Source organism: Ceratosolen solmsi, unplaced genomic scaffold (genome assembly GCF_000503995.2).
Source record: "Ceratosolen solmsi marchali unplaced genomic scaffold, CerSol_1.0 scaffold14, whole genome shotgun sequence".
Classification (NCBI taxonomy): Eukaryota; Metazoa; Arthropoda; class Insecta; order Hymenoptera; family Agaonidae; genus Ceratosolen; species Ceratosolen solmsi.
Genome location: NW_011948420.1, coordinates 10437234 through 10452218, shown reverse-complemented (window position 1 = coordinate 10452218; position 14985 = coordinate 10437234). Strand labels below are relative to the sequence as shown.

At 36.3% G+C, this 14985-nt stretch overlaps 1 long non-coding RNA gene across 2 annotated transcripts in view; it reads right to left on the bottom strand.

Moving 5' to 3' along the window:
* Positions 1-12529: 12529 nt before the first annotated feature.
* LOC105361113 (uncharacterized) overlaps positions 12530-14985 on the bottom strand; it is a 12474-nt gene continuing 10018 nt past the window's right edge. For both annotated transcript variants that reach the window (XR_912824.1, XR_912823.1), the window contains exons 2-3: positions 12984-13072; positions 12530-12857 (exon numbers count right to left, since the gene is read on the bottom strand). This is a non-coding gene — a long non-coding RNA (uncharacterized LOC105361113). The remainder of the gene's footprint in view (positions 12858-12983; positions 13073-14985) is intronic.

Here is a 14985-nt window from a genome sequence, read left to right as displayed (position 1 = left end):
AGGGGTGGGGGGGGGGGGTTTAGAGGATGTGAGAGGATGTAAGAGGATGCGAGAGGACGTAAGAGAATTAGGTCCTTGGGGGTGGGGTGGGGAGGGGGGGGGATGTAGGCGGTTGATGAGGGGTAGGTAAGAGGAGCGAGAGGAGGAACGAGAGGTGGAGAGAAGCAGGAGATAGAGAAACCGTGTGGGCGATTAGCCAGTCATTTTTAAAAAATCTCTTCCGGCGAAAGGGTTGCGAGAGAAAAAGTCGACGCACGCGTGGGGAGCGAAGCCGAGCAGCTGGACGCGGCAGCGCGTTTTTTCAAGCGCCGGATAATCGCCAGCCCCCACTCGATTAGCCACGAGGCGATGAAAGAGTTCGATGGAATAATGACGGGGCCCGACCGATAAATGCTACGCCTCTGCCTCGCGGCTGATGCCGAGACGATGCTTTTCCCGACCCTCCGCCGCGATTTTTGGCGCTGACTCCACCGACTTCCTGCAATCGCCCGTCGCCGAGCCCAATTCATCGCGATTTATTGATCAACGGTGCTGCATCAAAACCATTTGGTTTGCATTGTACGATAATGCTCGACCATCCCGTACGTCATACACTACTTGGTTGTAATACAGATTGATAATCTTATCTATGACAATAAAATACGAGTCGATTGATTACACTTGTACGTGCAAGAAGCTAACGAAACATTTTCAGCTCGTAAGTGTCGTAAGCTTCTAGCGTTAACTATTCATGGATTTCATCATTTTCCATCGCATTTTATATCGTTATAATATTGATACATTAGGCATAATTTTTATTAATGAGGTCACGCGTACTTGAGATCATTTTATAAATCTATTGCGAGACTGCCATTCGAGCGACATCTCAAGACTTCGACATTTAAACATTTAATAAGTTCGTAATAAGTTCATGCTTTTACGTAGAAAAGTCATTATAATTCGAATCTTACATCATTGTCCATTGCGATACATTTCCCTCCTACTTTTCAGCATTTTTATTATTAATAAGCTAATTAAACTTCAATTGTTACACAAACTATCTAATGCATGTTTACTCACTCGCTAATGCTGCCAACATCGCTTGAAAAATTTTATTTTGTATTTTCCGCTTTAACTAGTAATAACGAAAATATGAACGAATAAACAAAAGATGTATTTTAATTATTTATAAATTCTGTATTCTGTGAAGGAAACACAGTTTTGCAATATCATTACGCTTTATAAATTTTACGGCATTTTCTCTCATGAGTATATAACAATAGAATTAACAAGGTTGATTTAAATATATGCAAGGTGAAATTGATGCATCTACCGTGAATAATTTACGAATATAGAAGTAATAAAACTGTTGGTCAATCGCCATGAAAAGAATATTTTTAGTCAAAAAATTCACTAACCGATTGTACATTAATATTTTTGTCATTCGTTAAAAATGTCTCTCAATATGAGATATTCTATCGGTTAGAGAGAGAGAGAGAGAGAGAGAGAGAGGGAGAGAGAGAGCGGGGGGGGGAGGAGATATTCATAAATCAAGGGAGTAGCAATAGTTTTACTAGAATTAATACGCGCCCCCCCCCCCCAGCCCCGTCTGCTTTAAATTAAAGTAGCAGCAGTATTCTCACAATAAAAATCTAGAGAAAAGATCGTAATTATACGTACAAAACAGGTTATTCATTAACTAAAGTCGGCTAAAATGTACTATTGTGCACAAGTTAAAAAGTTATAATTTAAACTTTCACCGCATTTATCCAAACTTCTCACAATCGGTAAACATAATGAAAAATTTGAAATTCAAATGCATTAAGCGCGTTTGCATAAAAATAACTCTTATCATTTTAGCAAACTTTTACCTATTTAATTCTTAATAAATCAAAATTCTTCTCCGTACACATAACTAGGATACCAACTAATTCTCACTGACTATTAATCCCTTAATATAAAGTATCGTTATACTTAATTGAAGATCTTTGAAATATTTTTTTTTTTTTTTTTTTTTTGCATCTCAAATAGGTAATCATCGGGCGGTATAAATTTTCATAATAAGTATTAGAAGATCAAATTTTAAATTAATCCTGTAATTGCGATTATGAATAGAGAGTAATAAAAGCGCTCTTGCACATATGCAGCGGTATATGTTAAATCGCCGTATAAGTAAAGGAAGAAAAAAAGAGGAGGAGGAGGAGGAGAAAAAGGGAAAAAAATGCCCCGTCGGAAGGAGAGAATGGAAGAAAGCGAAGGCAGTGGTGCGAGGACCATTAAAAGCCCATATTTAAATATTATCAATAAAAAATTGCGGTGCACGCTGAAAATTAAGGCAGTTGCGAATGGTCATTAAAAACGCATCGCAAATCTTTAATCGCCGATGTCAACGCTAATCGATATCAACGTAATTTCATTTCTCGTTGCCCGCATGCACAGCGCTTCCAAGACTCCTTATTTATACGAACGTTACGACTGATCCTTGATTATCGTTGATGTTTCTTCTTCAACTGCGCACAACGATCTTGTATTATAGCAACCTAATCTACGTGAGAAAGTTTTTTGCGTATCTAACGTAACTATCTCGCTTCCCTATATTTTATTTCATTATTTATTTATTTATTTATTTATTTATTTTTTTTTTTTTTTTTTTGCAATAATTTCAAAGTAGCTGCAAAGACAAGCATTGCAATGTCCCGTTATTGACAAAATGGTCTTTCTTATATATACAATAATAAAAAAATATATACATATACAAAATAATATATACAAAAAATGTAATATATACAACAACAAAAAATAATAATTATAATAATATAAAGAATGATATCATCGGCATTGAGAAGCGAGGTTCTGTAAACTAGGAAGGAATGAAAAATTTTCTATTCTTTTTCTATTCAAGTTACCGATATTATTTTTCTTAAAGAACGTTAATGCGCTCAATAATACAATATCAGAGTATACTAAACTTATATACTATAGTAAATTTGATACTCATACAAATGCTTGTAATACTTATAATAAATAAAACAAATTAATTGCTGTATATTTTATCAACATGCGATTAAAAATTGAGAAAATAAAAATATAATTAATACTTTGAGTAAATTAGTTAACTTAATTTTATCATAAACTAGAATTCTTTAACATTTGTAATTCTCTGTATAAATTTAACATTGATTAATGCATATATGGTAATTGATAACAATTCATGATTATTCGTAATTACTAATAGTAATATAAGTAATCAAATTACAACAGAATATTGTTCGATTGTAGTTTGTCTAATTGTAAATGTAAAGCTCAAATAGTTGACGAAATAAACTTTATTAATCTCTTGCTTAATTATTCTAATTTTCAACGTAATATTCTGAAAAATTGGAATATTATTATTCATGTCCCTCGCTATCTGCGCAATACTAAAAAGCAATAAATAATATCAAAATATGTGAAAGAAAGAAGAAAAAGAGAGAGAGAGAGAGAAAGAAAATATTAATACAAAAATGCTAGTTGATGCAATGTGGTAATTGATGTATTTTGAAAGAGAACACCCTTAAATACTTTGAGCATGAAACTTAAGAAACTCTACATGATATGAGGATAATTAACAGTACACGATGATTATGAATTTTCTTCTTCTTCTTCTTCTTCTTCTTCTTCTCAATATCATATAACCATTTTACGCAAGAGAATAATAATATAATATATTTCTATAAAGTTTTGCGCCAAGGCAAGTAAAGAGCTTTAAGATTTGAAGAAAAAAACAAAAACAAAAATAGAGCACGAAAAGAAAAGCTTTAATGCAATATATCAGAATAGAAACGTATTATTTGATAAAAAAAAAAAAAAAAAAAAAAAAAAAAAAAAAAAAAAAAAAAAGGTTTTCGAGAGTAAGTTAACATTACTAATATCTTTATTTATCTCGTCTTTATTTAATTTTTAATGCACATTGCCAGGCAGCAATGTTCATATAATAGCATATGTACTACTACTATATTTGCATTTAATTTTACTTAAAAATCCATTATAATTGCAGATTCATGGATCGTGTGCAATTACTTACAATACTATATTATCCTTTCAAAATTCAAAAGTATTAAGAATTAAGAATTAAGAGATCCGAGAAAGCGAGGCTAAGAAAACAGAACGTCGAGCGATAGGAGAGCGGAGAAAAGCTCTAGGGACGAGGCAAGTTTATGTGAGAGGAAAAAAGTTTTAACTGCCCGCATCTTTTTGACACCGTGAATCACTTAGCCGCCTCTCGCATTAACGTTGCTCTCCTAATTGCTCGAGCTGGCGCACAATTCAGGCTCTGAATCTACCATCTGACAGTCTACATGAATTCGAGGTGATCACGGCCGAGCTCAAGCGCACATGAGCGGCTTTATGCAGAGTCACGCCAACTTCTTATTTAGATAGGCATCGTGGCTAGCCTACGTACCTTAATTAATTTTCCTCCTTTCTATATTCGGCATGCTAATTCCTGAGCGGCGCGCGCCCTGATAATCTCAGCCGATATCCTTACTAATTGCAATAACACCTGCGACCTAATGTATATTATGCCACTCGTAACCAAAGACTTTTCGCAATATCGTTGTTAATAAATATTGATATCAGTGAAATTTTCACCTCTCGCGCCATCATTCACATTCATGATTATTTATGATATCCTGTTAATTTGATCTTGGAAGCTTATCACTGCAAGAGGATGGATGAGAGCGATAAGCACATAATAAAAGTGCACGAGTAATGCAATTTCAATTTTGCATATTTTTTATGTTTTGTTTTTTCTTTTTATAAGTAAGGGACCGTCGATGGATGCGAGCACGAGAAATATCACAATGGATTATGTTATTATTATCATAGAATTATAATCGTATCGATTATCCTCGAATTAAATGTGCAAATGCCATTGGAAATGTAAAAACAATGTGAATGTTTAACAGCCTCTTGAATGAGGACGCAAAAATTTATCGTAGCAAACGTACGAGCGATTGAATTTTTTTTTCTTTTTTTTTTTTTTTTGGAATAAAGAAGAAAAATAAAAGATCCTATCATCGTGAAATCGTGTAATAAGTATGTATTTTTGAATAGATGGAACGATTAATCTATTGCGCCATAGGTCACAGTTAAGCATTAATCGTCACACTGACATTTTGTACCCAATTTGCATTCTACATAGAGTTACTGCTGATTCTTTCGTCAAATTTCCCTTTAAATTTTAAAATCCATATCGATTGGATATCCCATTATCTCATTGTCGTGCACTCGTGCAATTATCACGCGAATAAGCGATTTTCTATAAAGCCAAGAATTTCTTCATACTTTCTACTACGTGGCATTGACGACGCAGCCCACCAAACTTGTGCTGCGAAAATTGAAGCGACTGAGGGCCGATCTGTCGCCGTAATCATATCATCTCATAGCTCATAGGCCAACGAGCTAATCTCTAATCTAAATCTTCCAAGACTCCAACGACACGCGATAAGACTCGAACGCATCTCAATCCTCGGGCTAATAATTCGCTCGTTGACGTGCCACAAGACTCGCGCACAATATGCAAAAAGAATTCACACACGACGTTCTCGGCGGCAAAATGCCAGGGTGCTTTACGCGCGCGCCGTTTTAACGCGCGAATAAAAAAACAAAGCCACGGTCGAGGAGAAAGCGGTTGAGCGGCCGCGGCGGCATTGTCAAAAGGAGGAGCCGGGCACGGGCCGCGGGTCCCCGAATCCGAAGATGCGATCTCGGGAAGTCATATCGGGTTACTGCGTAGGAGACCCCGCTGGGTCCGCGCACCTTAAAACATCATTCTCACGTGCGGCGACATAATAAATGCACGGGGGTTACGCGCCACAAATTTAAAGCGGCTCGGTCGCGGACCTCGGTCTCCCCTCGAGCCAAGACGCAAAACGTGCGACGAGCGCCGGACCTCCGCCCTCGGACATCTGCGCCCTGACAACGAGCTGCTCGGGACTATGTGTAAGGGGAAGCGCGCGTGGCTCGAACCTCCGACTAAGATGATCCTTTTCCTATGCTACCTACGCCTCTTGATGATAACCTTAGGACGCGCAAGTCGACAATTTAAGCGCTCTCGGTATTGGGAGCGTAGTAGTTAATATCTGTGCTAAAACGATGCTAAAGTCGAGTGAAAGTTAAGCTTGAGCTTGACTATCGGGCATTACTATACGATCACCGTTCCTCGAAAGCTCAATAGCTAATAACCATTTGATATTCCTCGGGTCAATAATAGTCTTTTCGTTAATATTCGCTAATAGCTATTTATTATGTGCTTATTTAAAGAAATCACGAGGGCTTATTCGTTACTGCAATAATAATCGTACAATGTGTCATAGTCGATCGATTGATATCCATTGGCATTACTTTTTTAAGTAAACAGAAATTCATAAAAAGTCAGAATTGTACGATATTATAAAAAATATATATACATATATATATATATATATATATATATATATATATTTAGTGAATTTGGCACTTTGTTGCCTACACTGATTAAACAAGGAAAAGCTAAATAAATATTTAAAGCTCGATGATAAGTGAAACAATAAAAATAACATAGTAGCATCAGATAATAAATGTAACGAATCGTAAAATGCAACGATTCGTTATACAGAAAGAGTATTTATTCATGAGTTATATTATGTTTATTTGCCTAACTCTAAGGTTCTTCCGAAACGCTTTAATTTGCGATAAATGTGAAAAATAGAGCGAAAGAAACGCTTAATTTATTATCAACAATAATGTAAAACAGCAATGAGATATGCTAGCAGCGGGCCAGCATTAATAACAATGACAAAATAGGAAATGTAAACTGTTTGTCCGGTAAGACGCGCCACAGATAATTCATCATTCTATTTAAGTTTTTCATACGCATATTATGAATTATGACGAATAAATACAATTTCAAACTCTTCTTTCAATCAGTCTTATGGAATAATGGCGGAATGGAGAATCGTAGATTGGCGAAAAATGAAAACCTTGTTTATTCCCGACCATATAGTTACATATCGTTTAATGGCTTTCCGAGTAAAGCTTTATTTTAAGCATTAAAATGATCGGACCATTATTCCAAGCAATTCCTCTCCTTATTATAAATTTAGAGATTGTGAGCACTACTCTATATTTTGCAAAAGCTTATGAATAAGTTTACATCGGCCATACATAAGGCCGAGCGAGGAAGTAAGTTCTCCTTTTATGTCTAATAAAACAAGATTGTGGCGTTGAAATCCATTCTCACGAGTTGCCGCTCCGTCGAATTGACTTCCCGGAGCCAAGAGCAAAAATTGCAGCTGGAAATAAGTCGCTCTCCCGAGAAAGGCAAGAATGAGTCTCTAACGAAAAACGCAACAAGCCCGAAACGTCTCGGCTACGACGAGGACGCCGCGTTAGACCGCGCGGTTAGGTCACGCAATAGAATTCCCGATGATCTAACGGACAAATATATTCCTAAGACTAATAATTGCACCCTCTTGTGCGGACGGGTAGTCCTCTCCAAATGCGCGCGCGCGCACACACACACACAAACGCTCCTAACCCTCATCCTCTCCTTCCCGTCATATACTCTCGTCCAGTTCCAATAATAAAATTCGCGGAATGAAGGCCTTAACGTCCTGGTGCCGTGGTTGGGCTCCCGCGCGCACAACTCCGACTCGTCGCTCACGCATTTGGCCCCAAGGAGTCCGCGTGCATTTCGTGATACGATATAATTTCAACTTCATCATTTTCTCATAATCGCCATTTCATAAATGTTTCATGACTTTTATTATACGCTGGGACAAATAGCTAACTAAGAGCGATTAACGAATGCGCGCAAAACACCTTCTCGTCAAATTCAAGTTGACGTAGGAAAATCGAATCAATGATCAGTTTGAAGCTCTAGACTTTCGTGTCTGCTTTTGTTGAGAAAATTTAGTTTTCCTATTTAACTATTACAATGCAGCATAATTCCCAATTTTTTAACGAGTTATTTGACAAAGAGCTTTCTCGGAATAACGAGAGCATACGATTTTCCCAAAAATTCATTCAAGATTTTCAACAAGTATATCTGCTATATCTGCTTAGTTAATTGAAGATATTACTGTAATAATTGTTTTTATATATAGCGCACAAAATATATTTATAATAACTGTTATGATGAAAAGAGCTTTCACATTGCATAAGAATAGTCCTGAGAGAATGATGCATCCTTACATCAAGATTTGCCTTAACAATAAATCCTACATTCTGTATAAATAAAGAATGAAATACAATTATCTATTGGTAGATTCGTTGTATATTATATATAAATGTTTTATAGACTGCATAGAGAGGTGAAATTATTCGGATATCTAAATTGAAGTCAGAATCGATAAAACTAGATGACCAATAGCATTTGTACGCTTCTGTAGCTGAAAGACAAATTAACATAACCTAAAAGTCTCTTTACTCTCCTTAAAACTACACGTCCAACTAACATTTTCTACTCATTATAATTTTAAATAACATTTAAATGAATAAAATCAATTATCATACTACTTTAATTAGGTGCTAAAAACATAATTTGCTTATTTGTTTGATAAATATTTCATTTTTAACGATGAAAGAGAATTATAACGTAAAATTGTAATTAATTTTTCATGAAATACCGAGATTGCATTCTCTTGATTATCAAGAACTAAATAATGATTACGGTATCGTTATGATTGTATCATACATTATCTTTATTTGATATCAGTAATTTAATTTACACACAATACTATACTATTTGTCTGGCAATAGTATTATTAAAATTAATTTAATATTTAATATTAGTATTATCTATGATCATTTGCATATAATTAAATCGAAATGGTAAGAATACCGTTAAAATTATACGAGCAATTAACGGAGGGAAAACATTGGGAGTGAAAATTGCATTACGATCAGGTCATCTCAAACGATTAAATATACTTATGTTAGATGTTCGATTATTGCGCTATTGCTGCACAATGAGATTGTGGTAGTTTGGAGAGTCAAAATACATGTAGTCATCAAACTAATGACATGGCCATTTCTTATCTGCCACCATGTTCATTCAAATATTTGTACGCTTATGATAGGCGCACAAGCATACGGATATTATTTTCCTCTAATAATGATAGAATACGCACATTAATTTATCTTTCTATTAATTATATGTTTTCCCAGGAGTCTAATGTGCCCGGGAATAAAAGAAGCACACATCAGGCTTACGAATAAGAAGAATATTTATTATAGATAATCCGATATTTATAAATTAATAAAAATTATGGAACACGTTAATAGAGCGGTATGTTTAAGAATTAACAATTTTTGTGTATAAATTATTACGACATTATTACAATCAATAATATTACGATAATATTACGATAATATTTAATTATGAATGACATGTAGTATGAAAGTAACAATTATCAAATTTTTCTTTACGCATCAACTAGTACGTAAGTATTTATATCAATAAAAGAAATATAATGCTAAACTAAGTTATTAATAATTTCTTGGTTCTGTTTTTTTTTTCTTTTTTTTTTCTTAAATCCAGCAAAAATAAATGGTTACAATAGAATTAATAGAAGCTTATAATAAAAAATTGCCCTGAGTATTATAATGAAGCAAGTTATTAAATTACAACATTACAAAAGCTTGATGTTTGAAATAAAAAATCAAAGTTTATAAAATATTGTTTGTTATAAGATTGGAATTAAATTTATCGACGATATAGTGACGATTAATTTCGAAAAATATCGCATTGAAATGAATTATATCCTATCCCAGTCTCGTGAACTATTATAGTCGATTGGTAGTATACAAGTATTTCCACATAGCATGGACCAATAATACAGAAGATTCGCACATTCCCAACCTCGCTCATGTGTAGGGTCGTGCAGGTGCACATATACCACATAAGCGCGCGCGTGTATATAGAGAAATAAGATGTTATCCCTAAAACAAAATGGCATTTTATATTTTGATACAGGATAAGGGAAAAAAAAATTTGTTTTTAACTTGATTTGTTATAATCTACTGTCACGAGCAATGATTGATGCCGTTGAGATCAAGAAAAATTATATTTTATATGGAAAAGATATAGAATGGAGAATATCAAAATAATCCCTTTATTTTCAAAGTAATAAAATACTGAGTCTGAATAATTGTTATCTCGATAAGAAAATTACGAAACATTCATTTTAAATCCGTCTTACGGATCATTACAATTGATAATATTACAAAAAGCACTCGACTATTTACATATTATTCAATTATAATGGATTACAAAAAAAAAAAATAAATTTTTTTTGTTTTCATGTAAATAACAACAACGAGCTTCCGATATTCAAGAATGTCGGATGAAATGCAAAATGAAATTCTTTTATGAAATCGATAATATCGATAGTATCGTGTATTTCTTATAGTTTCATTATCGAAAAGAAAATGTTTTTGTATTGATACGGGCTATATCCCCATAAAATAGATAAAGCAGCTTGTACAGGTCTACTTGCAGCACGAACGTGCCTACTTAAACGAGTAATCAAGAGGGAAAGAATAATTTTTTTTTGGTTTGTTTTTTTTTTTTTATTTTTCAATTTAATGAACGGCAATGCAGGAGTGCGCGTGAGCAATTAGCAACAAAAATCTTCCTTCAAAACAGTGACAAATGAAAGAAACGTCCAAGTGCGATGAGAATGAATGAAAGAACGTGGATGGAAAGATGCGATGGTTGGTGGTCGTGCGATGGAAGTATCGACGATTTAAAAGGAATACTCTGGTAGTAACATCGATCCACGTGAACGAAAGCTACGAAAAATAATTTCAGCCATACGAGCCGCACGAGTCCTCTCATATTCAACGATGGCTGGTGAGTAGAGGAGAACCGTACTGGCGGCGCACGAGTCACGTTCGAGCAATGCTCGGAGAAACACTATCATTAACGTAATACGTCGATGACCATGTGCCTGCCTAAGTCGAAGACCTATCGGATTGAGCACCAGCTCGCGAAGAAGGAGAAAAGCCGAGAGCTCAAGAAAAGGAGAATCGCGAGCGCGTGCGCGCGTGAGGGAAAGAGAGAGAGAGAGAGAGAGAAAGAGAGAGAGAGATAGAACTAACACGAGGTGGTATGGCTGTTGGAGGGTGAGGGGGTGGGGGTGAGGGAGAAATGCCGCGCGTCGGTCCAAGAAGCACAGGGCCGAATAGCGTCGGACAAGCCACTCTCGAATTAATCGGATTGTTCTGCGGCGAACCGCTTATTAAGGACCCACAAGAGCTCGAGAGAAAGAAAGAGGTTAGCTGCACGGGAAAGGGGAAGCAGGAAGAGGAGGAGTAGGAGGAGGAGGAGGAGGTGGCCATGCAAACTCGAACGGCGGCATCTCGAGCGCACGATGAGGCTTATTGATCTCGCTGTGATTACCGAGGGGGAGTTTCAACTAGTTTCTGCATCTCCTTTTAAATCATCGAGGTTTTATAGTGAATTGATCGACGAATAATAATCGCGCGATGGAGGCTATATATTCCTCGTGCTCGTGAGAATCCGACGTGAGCCCTATCGTTCTCTATCCTTCTCCGCAGACTTCTTTTCGTTCCACTTTTCTTGGCTAATGTTTTCATACGGCTAGCTGAATTATACGAGCGAGCACATTACGAGTAAAATAAGAATAAAAAAATAAGCTTTTGGACGAGTTATTTGTATATTATATTGACGTTTATTTTTATGAATCGTGGCATTTCACAGAGAGAGAGAGAGAGAGAGAGAGAGAGAGAAAGAGAGAGAGAGATAGAACTAACACGAGGTGGTATGGCTGTTGGAGGGTGAGGGGGTGGGGGTGAGGGAGAAATGCCGCGCGTCGGTCCAAGAAGCACAGGGCCGAATAGCGTCGGACAAGCCACTCTCGAATTAATCGGATTGTTCTGCGGCGAACCGCTTATTAAGGACCCACAAGAGCTCGAGAGAAAGAAAGAGGTTAGCTGCACGGGAAAGGGGAAGCAGGAAGAGGAGGAGTAGGAGGAGGAGGAGGAGGTGGCCATGCAAACTCGAACGGCGGCATCTCGAGCGCACGATGAGGCTTATTGATCTCGCTGTGATTACCGAGGGGGAGTTTCAACTAGTTTCTGCATCTCCTTTTAAATCATCGAGGTTTTATAGTGAATTGATCGACGAATAATAATCGCGCGATGGAGGCTATATATTCCTCGTGCTCGTGAGAATCCGACGTGAGCCCTATCGTTCTCTATCCTTCTCCGCAGACTTCTTTTCGTTCCACTTTTCTTGGCTAATGTTTTCATACGGCTAGCTGAATTATACGAGCGAGCACATTACGAGTAAAATAAGAATAAAAAAATAAGCTTTTGGACGAGTTATTTGTATATTATATTGACGTTTATTTTTATGAATCGTGGCATTTCACATAGAGAGAGAGAGAGAGAGAGAGAGAGAGAGAGAGAGAGAGAGAGAGAGAGAGAGAAAGTCATTTAATGAGCATAGGATATTGGCCGTAGCCAAGTCCAAAAGACTATGAGAGGATTCGACTAGTTAGAATGACTTAAACATTCCATCCAACGCTTATTTGTTAATAATGATTTAATAATAATATTTTAATTTATTATAATGTATAAAAACACGATATATCGATTATATTTGTCGGATATTTTTTCACGCTTTCTCGATGTTGTATATATTGAATATATATTAATACAATGTCATTAAAGTCGATTAAAAGTCAATTGAGAATCAATATTGAATTGATTGGGTAAATAGATGTTTCAATTTCATCGTGGATGCTGTTAAGAACTGAGGATTTCTCTTCTATGGCGGTTGTAAATATTTGTGGTTGCAGACATTGAAGTCGAACGAATGATGCAGCATCCTGAAATTAAGGATATCGATAAAATATTTTTCAAAGGTCTAATCTTCCTATACTAATAGGTACATTGAAAGCTACTTTATTCAAAATGAATCCAGGAGTATTAAAATTGTATAAATACCTTTTTACCTTTTGTTATAATTAAATTCCAAGATCCGGCCTCGGAAATGATTTGTAATACAACTTGCTAACTGTTTGTTGAATTATTTCCATCGATCCTGCAATGAAAATGCGAGTTAACTTAGTTATACAATTAAATTTATACTTTATAATTAAAAGTAGACGCTAGGAGAGAAGATTTATCCAGGAGTAACAATCGCTTTAAATTATAATATCTTACTTCCCGTTATATATTAATTATATATCTATATAATCGTAGAAATTATAATTAATGTATAACTATATCATTTTTCACAATATTATATTGTTTTCTTTTTGTCTTTTCTTCCTTTCTTACTTTCTTTTACTAGTATTTTGCACGCATTACTTCGCATATTAAGAATGACAATTCTCTGTGAATTGTTTTACCATTATTTATGAACAACGTTCGAAAATTTCTATTATTTTTACAAATAATTCACTACGCTAAACTAAACGCTCGAGAAATCGGCAAATATCATTGCCAATTTGGCTCTGGGACACATTGAATTTTATATCGTCGTTATCCAGCACAATTATAAGCAATTATAATCCAATCGATTATATCCAAATTGAATAGCTCGACATCAACAATAATTGAAGAATTTTCCCATAAAATTGCGAGGAGTTGCCGTAGATGATATATTAGGAAATACATAGGCTAATCGCTTCAACGTCGTTCAACCTGCATTACGTAGACAAAGACGCCTTCTTTACCCGTCGCACGCATTACCACATTACTACATATGGCTGCTAAAATATAAACGACGAGACTAAAAAGTCTGCATTAGTGCGTCGATTGGGCAAATCGTAGACACGTCAGTCTGCAAAAAGAAGAGGACGTTATCGTAAAGCGGACGCTCGTCGGTCAACGTCCACGAAGGAAACTCATTCTAATATTCTAATGAGCCGTACCAAATTTTTCAAGTGGACGTCGTCTCGCAGAGCGTGACAAATCCCGCCTCGATCGCCCATTCCCAACCAATCCCCAGCGATTGCACCCATCGTGCATCCTTCTTCAATATCCTCGGGCGTGCAACTGTACTTTCTCCCGACCGCTGGAGCCGACGCATCATCATCATCTCCGTGCAAAAAGTACGTAAATATGCGCGAGGCCGTGCGCGCGCGAGTTTACGGAATTGTCGGCGAGGGTCGCGCTGAGAAAAGTCGCGGGCGCTCGATTCGCCGGCTGATTTATCGGTCGCGGGCCCTCTCCTTCGGTCCGTTTTTCTCCAGCTCCGAATTCGGCCCGGCCCGGCGACGAAATGATCGATCGGCCCGCGCCGCGACGAAAAAGTCCCGCGAGGGCGGCTCCCATCCGAGAGGAATTGAAGTGGCGTCGATTGCTCGCGATTGAATGCAAGATGAATGTGCCAGGCGCCGATGTTGCTACTGTTTTGCTTCCATCTTCGCTCCAATGTCGCCTTAACAAATGGCATTGTGCGCCATTTATTTTTAGCGCGAGGCGTTAGGAGCAAGCGAATGTCGGGCTGGTCTGGGCTTTCGTGAAATCTTGATAGCGCGTATGCCAAATTTGCCGCTTTATACTTTATGACTTTTTTTGCCAATAGTGCAGTAAGTATGTAAACGTAGGCCCGACAATTAATGAAAGTCACTCGTCAATCAACTCTCGCATTACTCAACAGAGTTTAATAATGTTCGAGTAGGGAAACTATGAACTACGAACTATGAAACTTAATGAATAATTTATCCAATAGACCGCTATATCCAATAATACAGTAGTCGTTGTAAATTCATTAAAAAGCAATCTCGTTCGATACAATTTTTCAAATTCTATAATTAATTAATGGATTGATATATCCCGATTGTCATTTTATCAAAGATATTTTAAAAAGTACGCCAAAAGCTTAATTACATCTTTTAATAATTAAAGTGGATTTTACTTTTATTTTAAAATGAAATTCCCTTGCATTAATATATTCATATATAGTATATATTAGTATATATAATTACTCATACTTATCTTATGTTT